The following is a 21,744-nucleotide window of genomic DNA, read 5'->3' as shown; positions in this document are numbered from 1 at the left end:
ATCGTAAATGATTTGTTATGACCTCATGGAACTTCATCGTAAATGTTTTGTCAAACATGAACGTAAATGTTTTGTCAAACATGAACGTATATGTTTGTCAAAACTTCTTCGTATATGTTTTGTTATGACTTCTTCATCGTAACGAGTGTAAATGATTTCATATGATTGTTTCCCTCAAAAACCGAGAGAAGAGAGATTCCATATGAAAATCGCAAGAATTTGGCTCCTGTTTGAAATATTATTATGTTCATAGATTTCATCGTACATGTTTTGTCAAACATGAACGTATATGTTTTGTCAAACTTCATCGTACATGATTTGTCATGACTTCATCGTATATGCTTTGTCATGATGATTTCATCGAAACTAAACGTATATGTTTTGTCATGATTTTATCGTAAATGTTTTGTCATGATTTCATCGTAAATGATTTGTCATGACTTCTTCATCGTAATGAGTGTAAATGAACCAAAAATAATGTTTACGTTCATGTTTGACAACAACACAGGAAATAAATGTTTACGTAAATGTTTTGTCATGATTTCTTCGTTTATGCTTTGTCATGATTTCATCGTAAATGTTTTGTCATGATTTCTTCATCGTAATGAACGTAAATGATTTCATATGATTGTTTCCCTCAAAAAACCGAGAGAAGAGATTCCATATGAAAATCGCAAGAATTTGGCTCCTGGTTTGAAATATTATTATGTTCATAGATTTCATCGTACATGTTTTGTCAAACATGAACGTATATGTTTTGTCAAACTTCATCGTACATGATTTGTCATGACTTCATCGTATATGCTTTGTCATGATGATTTCATCGAAACTAAACGTATATGTTTTGTCATGATTTTATCGTAAATGTTTTGTCATGATTTCATCGTAAATGATTTGTCATGACTTCTTCATCGTAATGAGTGTAAATGAACCAAAAATAATGTTTACGTTCATGTTTGACAACAACACAGGAAATAAATGTTTACGTAAATGTTTTGTCATGATTTCTTCGTTTATGCTTTGTCATGATTTCATCGTAAATGTTTTGTCATGATTTCTTCATCGTAATGAACGTAAATGACCCAAAAATAATGTTTAGGTGAAGAGGTGAGATCTCACCTCTTTTCTCACCTCTTTTCTCACCTCAGCCGTTAAGCGGCGAGACCCAAAGGGTCTTGAATTTTCATGACTTCTTCATCGTAATGAGCGTATATGTTTTGTCATGACCTCATCGTATATGCTTTGTCAAACATGAACGTAAATGTTTTGTCGAAACTTCATCGTATATGCTTTGTCAAACATGAGCGTAAATGTTTTGTCGAAACTTCATCGTATATGCTTTGTCAAACATGAGCGTAAATGTTTTGTCGAAACTTCATCGTATATGCTTTGTCATGATTTCTTCATTGTATATGTTTTGTCATGATTTCTTCGTAAATGATTTGTCATGATTTCTTCATCGTATATGTTTTGTCATGACTTCTTCATCGTAAATGTTTTGTCATGACTTCTTCATCGTACATGTTTTGTCGAAACTTCATCGTATATGTTTTGTCATGATTTCATCGTAAATGTTTTGTCATGACTTCTTCATTGTATATGTTTTGTCATGATTTCTTCGTACATGTTTTGTCATGACCTCATGGAACTTAAACGTATATGTTTTGTCATGATTTCTTCATCGTATATGCTTTGTCATGATTTCTTCATTGTATATGTTTTGTCATGATTTCTTCGTAAATGATTTGTCGAAACTTCATCGTAATGAGCGTAAATGTTTTGTCGAAACTTCATCGTATATGCTTTGTCATGATTTCTTCATTGTATATGTTTTGTCATGACTTCTTCATCGTAATGAACGTAAATGTTTTGTCATGATTTCTTCATCGTAAATGTTTTGTCATGATTTCTTCGTATATGCTTTGTCATGATTTCTTCGTAAATGTTTTGTCATGATTTCTTCGTAAATGTTTTGTCATGATTTCTTCATCGTATATGTTTTGTCAAACATGAACGTAAATGTTTTGTCAAACATGAACGTATATGCTTTGTCATGATTTCATCGTACATGTTTTGTCAAGACTTCTTCATCGGAATGAGTGTAAATGACCCAAAAATAATGTTTAGGTGAAGAGGTGAGATCTCACCTCTTTTCTCACCTCTTTTCTCACCTCAGCCGCTAAGCGGCGAGACCCAAAGGGTCTTGAATTTTCATGACTTCTTCATCGTAATGAGCGTATATGTTTTGTCAAACATGAGCGTATATGTTTTGTCAAGACTTCTTCATCGTAATGAGCGTAAATGATTTGTCATGATTTCTTCATCGTAATGAGCGTATATGTTTTGTCAAACATGAGCGTAAATGTTTTGTCAAGACTTCTTCGTACATGTTTTGTCATGATTTCTTCGTATATGTTTTGTCAAACATGAGCGTAAATGTTTTGTCAAGACTTCTTCGTACATGTTTTGTCATGATTTCTTCGTATATGTTTTGTCATGACTTCTTCATCGTAATGAGCGTAAATGTTTTGTCAAACATGAGCGTAAATGATTTGTCATGATTTCATCATCGTAATGAGCGTATATGTTTTGTCATGACTTCTTCATCGTAATGAGCGTATATGTTTTGTCAAGACTTCTTCGTATATGTTTTGTCATGACTTCTTCATCGTAATGAGTGTAAATGTTTTGTCAAACATGAGCGTAAATGTTTTGTCATGACTTCTTCATCGTAATGAGCGTATATGACCCAAAAATAATGTTTAGGTGAAGAGGTGAGATCTCACCTCTTTTCTCACCTCTTTTCTCACCTCATTGAATTTTCATGATTTCTTCATCGTATATTCTTTGTCAAACATGAGCGTATATGTTTTGTCATGACTTCTTCATCGTAATGAGCGTATATGTTTTGTCGAAACTTCTTCATCGTAATGAACGTAAATGTTTTGTCATGATTTCTTCATCGTAAATGTTTTTGTCAAACATGAGCGTATATGTTTTGTCATGACTTCTTCATCGTAATGAGCGTATATGACCCAAAAATAATGTTTAGGTGAAGAGGTGAGATCTCACCTCTTTTCTCACCTCTTTTCTCACCTCATTGAATTTTCATGATTCTTCATCGTATATTCTTTGTCAAACATGAGCGTATATGTTTTGTCATGACTTCTTCATCGTAAATGTTTTGTCATGACTTCTTCATCGTAATGAGCGTATATGACCCAAAAATAATGTTTAGGTGAAGAGGTGAGATCTCACTCTTTTCTCACCTCTTTTCTCACCTCATTGAATTTTCATGATTTCTTCATCGTAATGAGCGTAAATGTTTTGTCATGATTTCTTCGTATATGTTTTGTCATGACTTCTTCATCGTATATGTTTTGTCATGACTTCTTCATCGTAAATGTTTTGTCAAGACTTCTTCATCGTAATGAGTGTATATGCTTTGTCAAACATGAACGTAAATGATCCAAAAATAATGTTTAGGGTAGATGGTTAGATCTAACCTCATTTCTACCCTCATTGAATTTTCATACGGAATCTCTTCGTAAATGTTTTGTCATGATTTCTTCATCGTAATGAGCGTAAATGACCCAAAAATAATGTTTAGGTGAAGTGGTGAGATCTCACCTCTTTTCTCACCTCAGCCGCTAAGCGGCGAGACCAAAGGGTCTTGAATTTTCATGACTTCTTCATCGTAATGAGCGTAAATGTTCTGTCATGATTTCATCGTATATGTTTTGTCATGACTTCTTCATCGTAATGAGCGTAAATGATTTGTCATGATTTCATCGTATATGTTTTGTCATGACTTCATCGTATATGCTTTGTCATGACTTCTTCATCGTAATGAACGTATATGTTTTGTCATGATTTCATCGTATATGTTTTGTCAAACATGAACGTAAATGATTTGTCGAAACTTCATCGTAATGAACGTATATGTTTTGTCATGATTTCATCGTATATGTTTTGTCAAGACTTCTTCATCGTAATGAACGTATATGTTTTTGTCAAACATGAACGTAAATGATTTGTCGAAACTTCATCGTATATGTTCTGTCATGACTTCTTCGTACATGTTTTGTCGAAACTTCTTCATCGTAATGAGTGTAAATGTTTTGTCATGATTTCTTCGTTTATGTTTTGTCAAAACATGAACGTAAATGATTTGTCAAAAACTTCATCGTATATGCTTTGTCATGACTTCTTCATCGTAATGAGCGTAAATGTTTTGTCAGACTTCTTCATCGTAATGAGCGTATATGTTCTGTCATGACTTCTTCGTACATGTTTTGTCAAACATGAACGTAAATGATCCAAAAATAATGTTTAGGGTAGATGGTTAGATCTAACCTCATTTCTACCCTCATTTCTACCCTCATGAATTTTCATACGGAATCTCTTCGTAAATGTTTTGTCATGATTTCTTCATCGTAATGAGCGTAAATGACCCAAAAATAATGTTTAGGTGAAGTGGTGAGATCTCACCTTTTCTCACCTCAGCCGCTAAGCGGCGAGACCCAAAGGGTCTTTGAATTTTCATGACTTCTTCATCGTAATGAGCGTAAATGTTTGTCATGATTTCATCGTATATGTTTTGTCATGACTTCTTCATCGTAATGAGCGTAAATGATTTGTCATGATTTCATCGTATATGTTTTGTCATGACTTCATCGTATATGTTTTGTATGACTTCTTCATCGTAATGAACGTATATGTTTTGTCATGATTTCATCGTATATGTTTTGTCAAACATGAACGTAAATGATTTGTCGAAACTTCATCGTAATGAACGTATATGTTTTGTCATGATTTCATCGTATATGTTTTGTCATGATTTCTTCATCGTAATGAACGTATATGTTTTGTCAAACATGAACGTAAATGATTTGTCGAAACTTCATCGTATATGTTCTGTCATGACTTCTTCGTACATGTTTTGTCGAAACTTCTTCATCGTAATGAGTGTAAATGTTTTGTCATGATTTCTTCGTTTATGTTTTGTCAAACATGAACGTAAATGATTTGTCAAAACTTCATCGTATATGCTTTGTCATGACTTCTTCATCGTAATGAGCGTAAATGTTTTGTCAAGACTTCTTCATCGTAATGAGCGTATATGTTCTGTCATGACTTCTTCGTACATGTTTTGTCAAACATGAACGTATATGACCCAAAAATAATGTTTAGGTGAAGAGGTGAGATCTGACCTCTTTTCTCACCTCATTGAATTTTCATGATTTCTTCATCGTAATGAGCGTAAATGTTTTGTCATGATTTCTTCGTATATGTTTTGTCATGACTTCTTCATCGTATATGTTTTGTCATGACTTCTTCATCGTAAATGTTTTGTCAAGACTTCTTCATCGTAATGAGTGTACATGTTTTGTCAAACATGAACGTAAATGATCCAAAAATAATGTTTAGGGTAGATGGTTAGATCTAACCTCATTTCTACCCTCATTTCTACCCTCATGAATTTTCATACGGAATCTCTTCGTAAATGTTTTGTCATGATTTCTTCATCGTAATGAGCGTAAATGACCCAAAAATAATGTTTAGGTGAAGTGGTGAGATCTCACCTCTTTTCTCACCTCAGCCGCTAAGCGGCGAGACCCAAAGGGTCTTGAATTTTCATGACTTCTTCATCGTAATGAGCGTAAATGTTCTGTCATGATTTCATCGTATATGTTTTGTCATGACTTCTTCATCGTAATGAGCGTAAATGATTTGTCATGATTTCATCGTATATGTTTTGTCATGACTTCATCGTATATGCTTTGTCATGACTTCTTCATCGTAATGAACGTATATGTTTTGTCATGATTTCATCGTATATGTTTTGTCAAACATGAACGTAAATGATTTGTCGAAACTTCATCGTAATGAACGTATATGTTTTGTCATGATTTCATCGTATATGTTTTGTCAAGACTTCTTCATCGTAATGAACGTATATGTTTTGTCAAACATGAACGTAAATGATTTGTCGAAACTTCATCGTATATGTTCTGTCATGACTTCTTCGTACATGTTTTGTCGAAACTTCTTCATCGTAATGAGTGTAAATGTTTTGTCATGATTTCTTCGTTTATGTTTTGTCAAACATGAACGTAAATGATTTGTCAAAACTTCATCGTATATGCTTTGTCATGACTTCTTCATCGTAATGAGCGTAAATGTTTTGTCAAGACTTCTTCATCGTAATGAGCGTATATGTTCTGTCATGACTTCTTCGTACATGTTTTGTCAAACATGAACGTAAATGATCCAAAATAATGTTTAGGGTAGATGGTTAGATCTAACCTCATTTCTACCCTCATTTCTACCCTCATGAATTTTCATACGGAATCTCTTCGTAAATGTTTTGTCATGATTTCTTCATCGTAATGAGCGTAAATGACCCAAAAATAATGTTTAGGTGAAGTGGTGAGATCTCACCTCTTTTCTCACCTCAGCCGCTAAGCGGCGAGACCAAAGGGTCTTGAATTTTCATGACTTCTTCATCGTAATGAGCGTAAATGTTCTGTCATGATTTCATCGTATATGTTTTGTCATGACTTCTTCATCGTAATGAGCGTAAATGATTTGTCATGATTTCATCGTATATGTTTTGTCATGACTTCATCGTATATGTTTTGTCATGACTTCTTCATCGTAATGAACGTATATGTTTTGTCATGATTTCATCGTATATGTTTTGTCAAACATGAACGTAAATGATTTGTCGAAACTTCATCGTAATGAACGTATATGTTTTGTCATGATTTCATCGTATGTTTTGTCATGATTTCTTCATCGTAATGAACGTATATGTTTTGTCAAACATGAACGTAAATGATTTGTCGAAACTTCATCGTATATGTTCTGTCATGACTTCTTCGTACATGTTTTGTCGAAACTTCTTCATCGTAATGAGTGTAAATGTTTTGTCATGATTTCTTCGTTTATGTTTTGTCAAACATGAACGTAAATGATTTGTCAAAACTTCATCGTATATGCTTTGTCATGACTTCTTCATCGTAATGAGCGTAAATGTTTTGTCAAGACTTCTTCATCGTAATGAGCGTATATGTTCTGTCATGACTTCTTCGTACATGTTTTGTCAAACATGAACGTATATGACCCAAAAATAATGTTTAGGTGAAGAGGTGAGATCTGACCTCTTTTCTCACCTCATTGAATTTTCATGATTTCTTCATCGTAATGAGCGTAAATGTTTTGTCATGATTTCTTCGTATATGTTTTGTCATGACTTCTTCATCGTATATGTTTTGTCATGACTTCTTCATCGTAAATGTTTTGTCAAGACTTCTTCATCGTAATGAGTGTACATGTTTTGTCAAACATGAACGTAAATGATCCAAAAATAATGTTTAGGGTAGATGGTTAGATCTAACCTCATTTCTACCCTCATTTCTACCCTCATGAATTTTCATACGGAATCTCTTCGTAAATGTTTTGTCATGATTTCTTCATCGTAATGAGCGTAAATGACCCAAAAATAATGTTTAGGTGAAGTGGTGAGATCTCACCTCTTTTCTCACCTCAGCCGCTAAGCGGCGAGACCCAAAGGGTCTTGAATTTTCATGACTTCTTCATCGTAATGAGCGTAAATGTTCTGTCATGATTTCATCGTATATGTTTTGTCATGACTTCTTCATCGTAATGAGCGTAAATGATTTGTCATGATTTCATCGTATATGTTTTGTCATGACTTCATCGTATATGCTTTGTCATGACTTCTTCATCGTAATGAACGTATATGTTTTGTCATGATTTCATCGTATATGTTTTGTCAAACATGAACGTAAATGATTTGTCGAAACTTCATCGTAATGAACGTATATGTTTTGTCATGATTTCATCGTATATGTTTTGTCAAGACTTCTTCATCGTAATGAACGTATATGTTTTGTCAAACATGAACGTAAATGATTTGTCGAAACTTCATCGTATATGTTCTGTCATGACTTCTTCGTACATGTTTTGTCGAAACTTCTTCATCGTAATGAGTGTAAATGTTTTGTCATGATTTCTTCGTTTATGTTTTGTCAAACATGAACGTAAATGATTTGTCAAAACTTCATCGTATATGCTTTGTCATGACTTCTTCATCGTAATGAGCGTAAATGTTTTGTCAAGACTTCTTCATCGTAATGAGCGTATATGTTCTGTCATGACTTCTTCGTACATGTTTTGTCAAACATGAACGTAAATGATCCAAAAATAATGTTTAGGGTAGATGGTTAGATCTAACCTCATTTCTACCCTCATTTCTACCCTCATGAATTTTCATACGGAATCTCTTCGTAAATGTTTTGTCATGATTTCTTCATCGTAATGAGCGTAAATGACCCAAAAATAATGTTTAGGTGAAGTGGTGAGATCTCACCTCTTTTCTCACCTCAGCCGCTAAGCGGCGAGACCCAAAGGGTCTTGAATTTTCATGACTTCTTCATCGTAATGAGCGTAAATGTTCTGTCATGATTTCATCGTATATGTTTTGTCATGACTTCTTCATCGTAATGAGCGTAAATGATTTGTCATGATTTCATCGTATATGTTTTGTCATGACTTCATCGTATATGTTTTGTCATGACTTCTTCATCGTAATGAACGTATATGTTTTGTCATGATTTCATCGTATATGTTTTGTCAAACATGAACGTAAATGATTTGTCGAAACTTCATCGTAATGAACGTATATGTTTTGTCATGATTTCATCGTATATGTTTTGTCATGATTTCTTCATCGTAATGAACGTATATGTTTTGTCAAACATGAACGTAAATGATTTGTCGAAACTTCATCGTATATGTTCTGTCATGACTTCTTCGTACATGTTTTGTCGAAACTTCTTCATCGTAATGAGTGTAAATGTTTTGTCATGATTTCTTCGTTTATGTTTTGTCAAACATGAACGTAAATGATTTGTCAAAACTTCATCGTATATGCTTTGTCATGACTTCTTCATCGTAATGAGCGTAAATGTTTTGTCAAGACTTCTTCATCGTAATGAGCGTATATGTTCTGTCATGACTTCTTCGTACATGTTTTGTCAAACATGAACGTATATGACCAAAAATAATGTTTAGGTGAAGAGGTGAGATCTGACCTCTTTTCTCACCTCATTGAATTTTCATGATTTCTTCATCGTAATGAGCGTAAATGTTTTGTCATGATTTCTTCGTATATGTTTTGTCATGACTTCTTCATCGTATATGTTTTGTCATGACTTCTTCATCGTAAATGTTTTTGTCAAGACTTCTTCATCGTAATGAGTGTACATGTTTTGTCAAACATGAACGTAAATGATCCAAAAATAATGTTTAGGGTAGATGGTTAGATCTAACCTCATTTCTACCCTCATTTCTACCCTCATGAATTTTCATACGGAATCTCTTCGTAAATGTTTTGTCATGATTTCTTCATCGTAATGAGCGTAAATGACCCAAAAATAATGTTTAGGTGAAGTGGTGAGATCTCACCTCTTTTCTCACCTCAGCCGCTAAGCGGCGAGACCCAAAGGGTCTTGAATTTTCATGACTTCTTCATCGTAATGAGCGTAAATGTTCTGTCATGATTTCATCGTATATGTTTTGTCATGACTTCTTCATCGTAATGAGCGTAAATGATTTGTCATGATTTCATCGTATATGTTTTGTCATGACTTCATCGTATATGCTTTGTCATGACTTCTTCATCGTAATGAACGTATATGTTTTGTCATGATTTCATCGTATATGTTTTGTCAAACATGAACGTAAATGATTTGTCGAAACTTCATCGTAATGAACGTATATGTTTTGTCATGATTTCATCGTATATGTTTTGTCAAGACTTCTTCATCGTAATGAACGTATATGTTTTGTCAAACATGAACGTAAATGATTTGTCGAAACTTCATCGTATATGTTCTGTCATGACTTCTTCGTACATGTTTTGTCGAAACTTCTTCATCGTAATGAGTGTAAATGTTTTGTCATGATTTCTTCGTTTATGTTTTGTCAAACATGAACGTAAATGATTTGTCAAAACTTCATCGTATATGCTTTGTCATGACTTCTTCATCGTAATGAGCGTAAATGTTTTGTCAAGACTTCTTCATCGTAATGAGCGTATATGTTCTGTCATGACTTCTTCGTACATGTTTTGTCAAACATGAACGTAAATGATCCAAAAATAATGTTTAGGGTAGATGGTTAGATCTAACCTCATTTCTACCTCATTTCTACCCTCATGAATTTTCATACGGAATCTCTTCGTAAATGTTTTGTCATGATTCTTCATCGTAATGAGCGTAAATGACCCAAAAATAATGTTTAGGTGAAGTGGTGAGATCTCAACTCTTTTCTCACCTCAGCCGCTAAAGCGGCGAGACCCAAAGGGTCTTGAATTTTCATGACTTCTTCATCGTAATGAGCGTAAATGTTCTGTCATGATTCATCGTATATGTTTTTGTCATGACTTCTTCATCGTAATGAGCGTAAATGATTTGTCATGATTTCATCGTATATGTTTTTGTCATGACTTCAATCGTATATGTTTTGTCATGACTTCTTATCGTAATGAACGTATATGTTTTGTCATGATTCATCGTATATTGTTTTGGTCAAACATGAACGTAAATGATTTGTCGAACTTCATCGTAATGAACGTATATGTTTTGTCATGATTTCATCGTATATGTTTTGTCATGATTTCTTCATCGTAATGAACGTATATGTTTTGTCAAACATGAACGTAAATGATTTGTTCGAAACTTCATCGTATATGTTCTGTCATGACTTCTTCGTACATGTTTTGTCGAAACTTCTTCATCGTAATGAGTGTAAATGTTTTGTCATGATTTCTTCGTTTATGTTTTGTCAAACATGAACGTAAATGATTTGTCAAAACTTCATCGTATATGCTTTGTCATGACTTCTTCATCGTAATGAGCGTAAATGTTTTGTCAAGACTTCTTCATCGTAATGAGCGTATATGTTCTGTCAAGACTTCTTCGTACATGTTTTGTCAAACATGAACGTATATGACCCAAAAATAATGTTTAGGTGAAGAGGTGAGATCTGACCTCTTTTCTCACCTCATTGAATTTTCATGATTTCTTCATCGTAATGAGGTAAATGTTTTGTCATGATTTCTTCGTATATGTTTTGTCATGACTTTCTTCATCGTATATGTTTTGTCATGACTTCTTCATCGTAAATGTTTTGTCAAGACTTCTTCATCGTAATGAGTGTACATGTTTTGTCAAACATGAACGTAAATGATCCAAAAATAATGTTTAGGGTAGATGGTTAGATCTAACCTCATTTCTACCCTCATTTCTACCCTCATGAATTTTCATACGGAATCTCTTCGTAAATGTTTTGTCATGATTTCTTCATCGTAAAAGAGCGTAAATGACCCAAAATAATGTTTAGGTGAAGTGTGAGATCTCACCTCTTTTCTCACCTCAGCCGCTAAGCGGCGAGACCCAAAGGGTCCTTGAATTTTCATGACTTCTTCATCGTAATGAGCGTAAATGTTCTGTCATGATTTCATCGTATATGTTTTGTCATGACTTCTTCATCGTAATGAGCGTAAATGATTTGTCATGATTTCATCGTATATGTTTGTCATGACTTCATCGTATATGCTTTGTCATGACTTCTTCATCGTAATGAACGTATATGTTTTGTCATGATTTCATCGTATATGTTTTGTCAAACATGAACGTAAATGATTTGTCGAAACTTCATCGTAATGAACGTATATGTTTTGTCATGATTTCATCGTATGTTTTGTCAAGACTTCTTCATCGTAATGAACGTATATGTTTTGTCAAACATGAACGTAAATGATTTGTCGAAACTTCATCGTATATGTTCTGTCATGACTTCTTCGTACATGTTTTGTCGAAACTTCTTCATCGTAATGAGTGTAAATGTTTTGTCATGATTCTTCGTTATGTTTTGTCAAACATGAACGTAAATGATTTGTCAAAACTTCATCGTATATGCTTTGTCATGAACTTCTTCATCGTAATGAGCGTAAATGTTTTGGTCAAGACTTCTTCATCGTAATGAGCGTATATGTTCTGTCATGACTTCTTCGTACATGTTTTGTCAAACATGAACGTAAATGATCCAAAAATAATGTTTAGGGTAGATGGTTAGATCTAACCTCATTTCTACCCTCATTTCTACCCTCATGAATTTTCATACGGAATCTCTTCGTAAATGTTTTGTCATGATTTCTTCATCGTAATGAGCGTAAATGACCCAAAAATAATGTTTAGGTGAAGTGGTGAGATCTCACCTCTTTTCTCACCTCAGCCGCTAAGCGGCGAGACCCAAAGGGTCTTGAATTTTCATGACTTCTTCATCGTAATGAGCGTAAATGTTCTGTCATGATTTCATCGTATATGTTTTGTCATGACTTCTTCATCGTAATGAGCGTAAATGATTTGTCATGATTTCATCGTATATGTTTTGTCATGACTTCATCGTATATGTTTTGTCATGACTTCTTCATCGTAATGAACGTATATGTTTTGTCATGATTTCATCGTATATGTTTTTGTCAAACATGAACGTAAATGAATTTGTCGAAAATTCATCGTAATGAACGTATATGTTTTGTCATGATTTCATCGTATATGTTTTGTCATGATTTCTTCATCGTAATGAACGTATATGTTTGTCAAACATGAACGTAAATGATTTGTCGAAACTTCATCGTATATGTTCTGTCATGACTTCTTCGTACATGTTTTGTCGAAACTTCTTCATCGTAATGAGTGTAAATGTTTTGTCATGATTTCTTCGTTATGTTTTTGTCAAACATGAACGTAAATGATTTGTCAAAACTTCATCGTATATGCTTTGTCATGACTTCTTCATCGTAATGAGCGTAAATGTTTTGTCAAGACTTCTTCATCGTAATGAGCGTATATGTTCTGTCAGACTTCTTCGTACATGTTTTGTCAAACATGAACGTATATGACCCAAAAATAATGTTTAGGTGAAGAGGTGAGATCTGACCTCTTTTCTCACCTCATTGAATTTTCATGATTTCTTCATCGTAATGAGCGTAAATGTTTTGTCATGATTTCTTCGTATATGTTTTGTCATGACTTCTTCATCGTATATGTTTTGTCATGACTTCTTCATCGTAAATGTTTTTGTCAAGACTTCTTCATCGTAATGAGTGTACATGTTTTGTCAAACATGAACGTAAATGATCCAAAAATAATGTTTAGGGTAGATGGTTAGATCTAACCTCATTTCTACCCTCATTTCTACCCTCATGAATTTTCATACGGAATCGCTTTCGTAAATGTTTTTGTCATGATTTCTTCATCGTAATGAGCGTAAATGACCCAAAAAATAATGTTTAGGTGAAGTGGTGAGATCTCACCTCTTTTCTCACCTCAGCCGCTAAGCGGCGAGACCCAAAGGGTCTTGAATTTTCATGACTTCTTCATCGTAATGAGCGTAAATGTTCTGTCATGATTTCATCGTATATGTTTTGTCATGACTTCTTCATCGTAATGAAGCGTAAATGATTTTGTCATGATTTCATCGTATATGTTTTGTCATGACTTCATCGTATATGCTTTGTCATGACTTCTTCATCGTAATGAACGTATATGTTTTGTCATGATTTCATCGTATATGTTTTGTCAAACATAACGTAAAATGATTTGTCGAAAACTTCATCGTAATGAACGTATATGTTTTGTCATGATTTCATCGTAATATGTTTGTCAAGACTTCTTCATCGTAATGAACGTATATGTTTTGTCAAACATGAACGTAAATGATTTGTCGAAACTTCATCGTATATGTTCTGTCATGACTTCTTCGTACATGTTTTGTCGAAACTTCTTCATCGTAATGAGTGTAAATGTTTTGTCATGATTTCTTCGTTATGTTTTGTCAAACATGAACGTAAATGATTTGTCAAAACTTCATCGTATATGCTTTGTCATGACTTCTTCATCGTAATGAGCGTAAATGTTTTGTCAAGACTTCTTCATCGTAATGAGCGTATATGTTCTGTCATGACTTCTTCGTACATGTTTTGTCAAACATGAACGTAAATGATCCAAAAATAATGTTTAGGGTAGATGGTTAGATCTAACCTCATTTCTACCCTCATTTCTACCCTCATGAATTTTCATACGGAATCTCTTCGTAAATGTTTTGTCATGATTTCTTCATCGTAATGAGCGTAAATGACCCAAAAATAATGTTTAGGTGAAGTGGTGAGATCTCACCTCTTTTCTCACCTCAGCCGCTAAGCGGCGAGACCCAAAGGGTCTTGAATTTTCATGACTTCTTCATCGTAATGAGCGTAAATGTTCTGTCATGATTTCATCGTATATGTTTTGTCATGACTTCTTCATCGTAATGAGCGTAAATGATTTGTCATGATTTCATCGTATATGTTTTGTCATGACTTCATCGTATATGTTTTGTCATGACTTCTTCATCGTAATGAACGTATATGTTTTGTCATGATTTCATCGTATATGTTTTTCAAACATGAACGTAAATGATTTTGTCGAAACTTCATCGTAATGAACGTATATGTTTTGTCATGATTTCATCGTATATGTTTTGTCATGATTTCTTCATCGTAATGAACGTATATGTTTTGTCAAACATGAACGTAAATGATTTGTCGAAACTTCATCGTATATGTTCTGTCATGACTTCTTCGTACATGTTTTGTCGAAACTTCTTCATCGTAATGAGTGTAAATGTTTTGTCATGATTTTTTCGTTTATGTTTTGTCAAACATGAACGTAAATGATTTGTCAAAACTTCATCGTATATGCTTTGTCATGACTTCTTCATCGTAATGAGCGTAAATGTTTTGTCAAGACTTCTTCATCGTAATGAGCGTATATGTTCTGTCAAGACTTCTTCGTACATGTTTTTGTCAAACATGAACGTATATGACCCAAATAATGTTTAGGTGAAGAGGTGAGATCTGACCTCTTTTCTCACCTCATTGAATTTTCATGATTTCTTCATCGTAATGAGCGTAAATGTTTTGTCATGATTTCTTCGTATATGTTTTGTCATGACTTCTTCATCGTATATGTTTTGTCATGACTTCTTCATCGTAAATGTTTTGTCAAGACTTCTTCATCGTAATGAGTGTACATGTTTTGTCAAACATGAACGTAAATGATCCAAAAATAATGTTTAGGGTAGATGGTTAGATCTAACCTCATTTCTACCCTCATTTCTACCCTCATGAATTTTCATACGGAATCTCTTCGTAAATGTTTTGTCATGATTTCTTCATCGTAATGAGCGTAAATGACCCAAAAATAATGTTTAGGTGAAGTGGTGAGATCTCACCTCTTTTCTCACCTCAGCCGCTAAGCGGCGAGACCCAAAGGGTCTTGAATTTTCATGACTTCTTCATCGTAATGAGCGTAAATGTTCTGTCATGATTTCATCGTATATGTTTTGTCATGACTTCTTCATCGTAATGAGCGTAAATGATTTGTCATGATTTCATCGTATATGTTTTTGTCATGACTTCATCGTATATGCTTTGTCATGACTTCTTCATCGTAATGAACGTATATGTTTTTGTCATGATTTCATCGTATATGTTTTGTCAAACATGAACGTAAATGATTTGTCGAAACTTCATCGTAATGAACGTATATGTTTTGTCATGATTTCATCGTATATGTTTTGTCAAGACTTCTTCATCGTAATGAACGTATATGTTTTGTCAAACATGAACGTAAATGATTTGTCGAAACTTCATCGTATATGTTCTGTCATGACTTCTTCGTACATGTTTTGTCGAAACTTCTTCATCGTAATGAGTGTAAATGTTTTGTCATGATTTCTTCGTTTATGTTTTGTCAAACATGAACGTAAATGATTTGTCAAAACTTCATCGTATATGCTTTGTCATGACTTCTTCATCGTAATGAGCGTAAATGTTTTGTCAAGACTTCTTCATCGTAATGAGCGTATATGTTCTGTCATGACTTCTTCGTACATGTTTTGTCAAACATGAACGTAAATGATCCAAAATAATGTTTAGGGTAGATGGTTAGATCTAACCTCATTTCTACCCTCATTTCTACCCTCATGAATTTTCATACGGAATCTCTTCGTAAATGTTTTTGTCATGATTTCTTCATCGTAATGAGCGTAAATGACCCAAAAATAATGTTTAGGTGAAGTGGTGAGATCTCACCTCTTTTCCACCTCAGCCGCTAAGCGCGAGACCCAAAGGGTCTTGAATTTTCATGACTTCTTCATCGTAATGAGCGTAAATGTTCTGTCATGATTTCATCGTATATGTTTTGTCATGACTTCTTCATCGTAATGAGCGTAAATGATTTGTCATGATTTCATCGTATATGTTTTGTCATGACTTCATCGTATATGTTTTGTCATGACTTCTTCATCGTAATGAACGTATATGTTTTGTCATGATTTCATCGTATATGTTTTGTCAAACATGAACGTAAATGATTTGTCGAAACTTCATCGTAATGAACGTATATGTTTTGTCATGATTTCATCGTATATGTTTTGTCATGATTTCTTCATCGTAATGAACGTATATGTTTTGTCAAACATGAACGTAAATGATTTGTCGAAACTTCATCGTATATGTTCTGTCATGACTTCTTCGTACATGTTTTGTCGAAACTTCTTCATCGTAATGAGTGTAAATGTTTTGTCATGATTTCTTCGTTTATGTTTTGTCAAACATGAACGTAAATGATTTGTCAAAACTTCATCGTATATGCTTTGTCATGACTTCTTCATCGTAATGAGCGTAAATGTTTTGTCAAGACTTCTTCATCGTAATGAGCGTATATGTTCTGTCAAGACTTCTTCGTACATGTTTTGTCAAACATGAACGTATATGACCCAAAAATAATGTTTAGGTGAAGAGGTGAGATCTGACCTCTTTTCTCACCTCATTGAATTTTCATGATTTCTTCATCGTAATGAGCGTAAAATGTTTTGTCATGATTTCTTCGTATATGTTTTGTCATGACTTCTTCATCGTATATGTTTTGTCATGACTTCTTCATCGTAAATGTTTTGTCAAGACTTCTTCATCGTAATGAGTGTACATGTTTTGTCAAACATGAACGTAAATGATCCAAAAATAATGTTTAGGGTAGATGGTTAGATCTAACCTCATTTCTACCCTCATTTCTACCCTCATGAATTTTCATACGGAATCTCTTCGTAAATGTTTTGTCATGATTTCTTCATCGTAATGAGCGTAAATGACCCAAAAATAATGTTTAGGTGAAGTGGTGAGATCTCACCTCTTTTCTCACCTCAGCCGCTAAGCGGCGAGACCCAAAGGGTCTTGAATTTCATGACTTCTTCATCGTAATGAGCGTAAATGTTCTGTCATGATTTCATCGTATATGTTTTGTCATGACTTCTTCATCGTAATGAGCGTAAATGATTTGTCATGATTTCATCGTATATGTTTTGTCATGACTTCATCGTATATGTTTGTCATGACTTCTTCATCGTAATGAACGTATATGTTTTGTCATGATTTCATCGTATATGTTTTGTCAAACATGAACGTAAATGATTTGTCGAAACTTCATCGTAATGAACGTATATGTTTTGTCATGATTTCATCGTATATGTTTTGTCATGATTTCTTCATCGTAATGAACGTATATGTTTTGTCAAACATGAACGTAAATGATTTGTCGAAACTTCATCGTATATGTTCTGTCATGACTTCTTCGTACATGTTTTGTCGAAACTTCTTCATCGTAATGAGTGTAAATGTTTTGTCATGATTTCTTCGTTTATGTTTTGTCAAACATGAACGTAAATGATTTGTCAAAACTTCATCGTATATGCTTTGTCATGACTTCTTCATCGTAATGAGCGTAAATGTTTTGTCAAGACTTCTTCATCGTAATGAGCGTATATGTTCTGTCATGACTTCTTCGTACATGTTTTGTCAAACATGAACGTATATGACCCAAAAATAATGTTTAGGTGAAGAGGTGAGATCTGACCTCTTTTCTCACCTCATTGAATTTTCATGATTTCTTCATCGTAATGAGCGTAAATGTTTTGTCATGATTTCTTCGTATATGTTTTGTCATGACTTCTTCATCGTATATGTTTTGTCATGACTTCTTCATCGTAAATGTTTTGTCAAGACTTCTTCATCGTAATGAGTGTACATGTTTTGTCAAACATGAACGTAAATGATCCAAAAATAATGTTTAGGGTAGATGGTTAGATCTAACCTCATTTCTACCCTCATTTCTACCCTCATGAATTTTCATACGGAATCTCTTCGTAAATGTTTTGTCATGATTTCTTCATCGTAATGAGCGTAAATGACCCAAAAATAATGTTTAGGTGAAGTGGTGAGATCTCACCTCTTTTCTCACCTCAGCCGCTAAGCGGCGAGACCCAAAGGGTCTTGAATTTTCATGACTTCTTCATCGTAATGAGCGTAAATGTTCTGTCATGATTTCATCGTATATGTTTTGTCATGACTTCTTCATCGTAATGAGCGTAAATGATTTGTCATGATTTCATCGTATATGTTTTGTCATGACTTCATCGTATATGTTTTGTCATGACTTCTTCATCGTAATGAACGTATATGTTTTGTCATGATTTCATCGTATATGTTTTGTCAAACATGAACGTAAATGATTTGTCGAAACTTCATCGTAATGAACGTATATGTTTTGTCATGATTTCATCGTATATGTTTTGTCATGATTTCTTCATCGTAATGAACGTATATGTTTTGTCAAACATGAACGTAAATGATTTGTCGAAACTTCATCGTATATGTTCTGTCATGACTTCTTCGTACATGTTTTGTCGAAACTTCTTCATCGTAATGAGTGTAAATGTTTTGTCATGATTTCTTCGTTTATGTTTTGTCAAACATGAACGTAAATGATTTGTCAAAACTTCATCGTATATGCTTTGTCATGACTTCTTCATCGTAATGAGCGTAAATGTTTTGTCAAGACTTCTTCATCGTAATGAGCGTATATGTTCTGTCAAGACTTCTTCGTACATGTTTTGTCAAACATGAACGTATATGACCCAAAAATAATGTTTAGGTGAAGAGGTGAGATCTGACCTCTTTTCTCACCTCATTGAATTTTCATGATTTCTTCATCGTAATGAGCGTAAATGTTTTGTCATGATTTCTTCGTATATGTTTTGTCATGACTTCTTCATCGTATATGTTTTGTCATGACTTCTTCATCGTAAATGTTTTGTCAAGACTTCTTCATCGTAATGAGTGTACATGTTTTGTCAAACATGAACGTAAATGATCCAAAAATAATGTTTAGGGTAGATGGTTAGATCTAACCTCATTTCTACCCTCATTTCTACCCTCATGAATTTTCATACGGAATCTCTTCGTAAATGTTTTGTCATGATTTCTTCATCGTAATGAGCGTAAATGACCCAAAAATAATGTTTAGGTGAAGTGGTGAGATCTCACCTCTTTTCTCACCTCAGCCGCTAAGCGGCGAGACCCAAAGGGTCTTGAATTTTCATGACTTCTTCATCGTAATGAGCGTAAATGTTCTGTCATGATTTCATCGTATATGTTTTGTCATGACTTCTTCATCGTAATGAGCGTAAATGATTTGTCATGATTTCATCGTATATGTTTTTGTCATGACTTCATCGTATATGCTTTGTCATGACTTCTTCATCGTAATGAACGTATATGTTTTGTCATGATTTCATCGTATATGTTTTGTCAAACATGAACGTAAATGATTTGTCGAAACTTCATCGTAATGAACGTATATGTTTTGTCATGATTTCATCGTATATGTTTTGTCAAGACTTCTTCATCGTAATGAACGTATATGTTTTGTCAAACATGAACGTAAATGATTTGTCGAAACTTCATCGTATATGTTCTGTCATGACTTCTTCGTACATGTTTTGTCGAAACTTCTTCATCGTAATGAGTGTAAATGTTTTGTCATGATTTCTTCGTTTATGTTTTGTCAAACATGAACGTAAATGATTTGTCAAAACTTCATCGTATATGCTTTGTCATGACTTCTTCATCGTAATGAGCGTAAATGTTTTGTCAAGACTTCTTCATCGTAATGAGCGTATATGTTCTGTCATGACTTCTTCGTACATGTTTTGTCAAACATGAACGTAAATGATCCAAAAATAATGTTTAGGGTAGATGGTTAGATCTAACCTCATTTCTACCCTCATTTCTACCCTCATGAATTTTCATACGGAATCTCTTCGTATATGTTTTGTCATGATTTCTTCATCGTAATGAGTGTAAATGTTTTGTCAAACATGAACGTAAATGATTTGTCAAAACTTCATCGTATATGCTTTGTCATGACTTCTTCATCGTAATGAGCGTAAATGTTTTGTCATGATTTCATCGTATATGTTTTGTCATGACTTCTTCATCGTAATGAGCGTATATGTTTTGTCATGATTTCATCGTATATGTTTTGTCATGATTTCTTCGTTTATGTTTTGTCAAACATGAACGTAAATGATTTGTCAAAACTTCATCGTATATGCTTTGTCATGACTTCTTCATCGTAATGAGCGTAAATGTTTTGTCAAGACTTCTTCATCGTAATGAGCGTATATGTTCTGTCAAGACTTCTTCGTACATGTTTTGTCATGACTTCTTCATCGTAATGAACGTATATGTTTTGTCATGATTTCATCGTATATGTTTTGTCAAACATGAACGTAAATGATTTGTCGAAACTTCATCGTAATGAACGTATATGTTTTGTCATGATTTCATCGTATATGTTTTGTCAAGACTTCTTCATCGTAATGAACGTATATGTTTTGTCAAACATGAACGTAAATGATTTGTCGAAACTTCATCGTATATGTTCTGTCATGACTTCTTCGTACATGTTTTGTCGAAACTTCTTCATCGTAATGAGTGTAAATGTTTTGTCATGATTTCTTCGTTTATGTTTTGTCAAACATGAACGTAAATGATTTGTCAAAACTTCATCGTATATGCTTTGTCATGACTTCTTCATCGTAATGAGCGTAAATGTTTTGTCAAGACTTCTTCATCGTAATGAGCGTATATGTTCTGTCATGACTTCTTCGTACATGTTTTGTCAAACATGAACGTAAATGATCCAAAAATAATGTTTAGGGTAGATGGTTAGATCTAACCTCATTTCTACCCTCATTTCTACCCTCATGAATTTTCATACGGAATCTCTTCGTATATGTTTTGTCATGATTTCTTCATCGTAATGAGTGTAAATGTTTTGTCAAACATGAACGTAAATGATTTGTCAAAACTTCATCGTATATGCTTTGTCATGACTTCTTCGTACATGTTTTGTCGAAACTTCTTCATCGTAATGAGTGTAAATGTTTTGTCATGATTTCTTCGTTTATGTTTTGTCAAACATGAACGTAAATGATTTGTCAAAACTTCATCGTATATGCTTTGTCATGACTTCTTCATCGTAATGAGCGTAAATGTTTTGTCAAGACTTCTTCATCGTAATGAGCGTATATGTTCTGTCATGACTTCTTCGTACATGTTTTGTCAAACATGAACGTAAATGATCCAAAAATAATGTTTAGGGTAGATGGTTAGATCTAACCTCATTTCTACCCTCATTTCTACCCTCATGAATTTTCATACGGAATCTCTTCGTATATGTTTTGTCATGATTTCTTCATCGTAAT

Source organism: Trichomonas vaginalis, chromosome IV (assembly GCF_026262505.1).
Source record: "Trichomonas vaginalis G3 chromosome IV, whole genome shotgun sequence".
Classification (NCBI taxonomy): Eukaryota; Parabasalia; order Trichomonadida; family Trichomonadidae; genus Trichomonas; species Trichomonas vaginalis.
The sequence above is the reverse complement of the archived record's forward strand: the minus strand, read 5'-3'. Positions refer to the sequence as shown.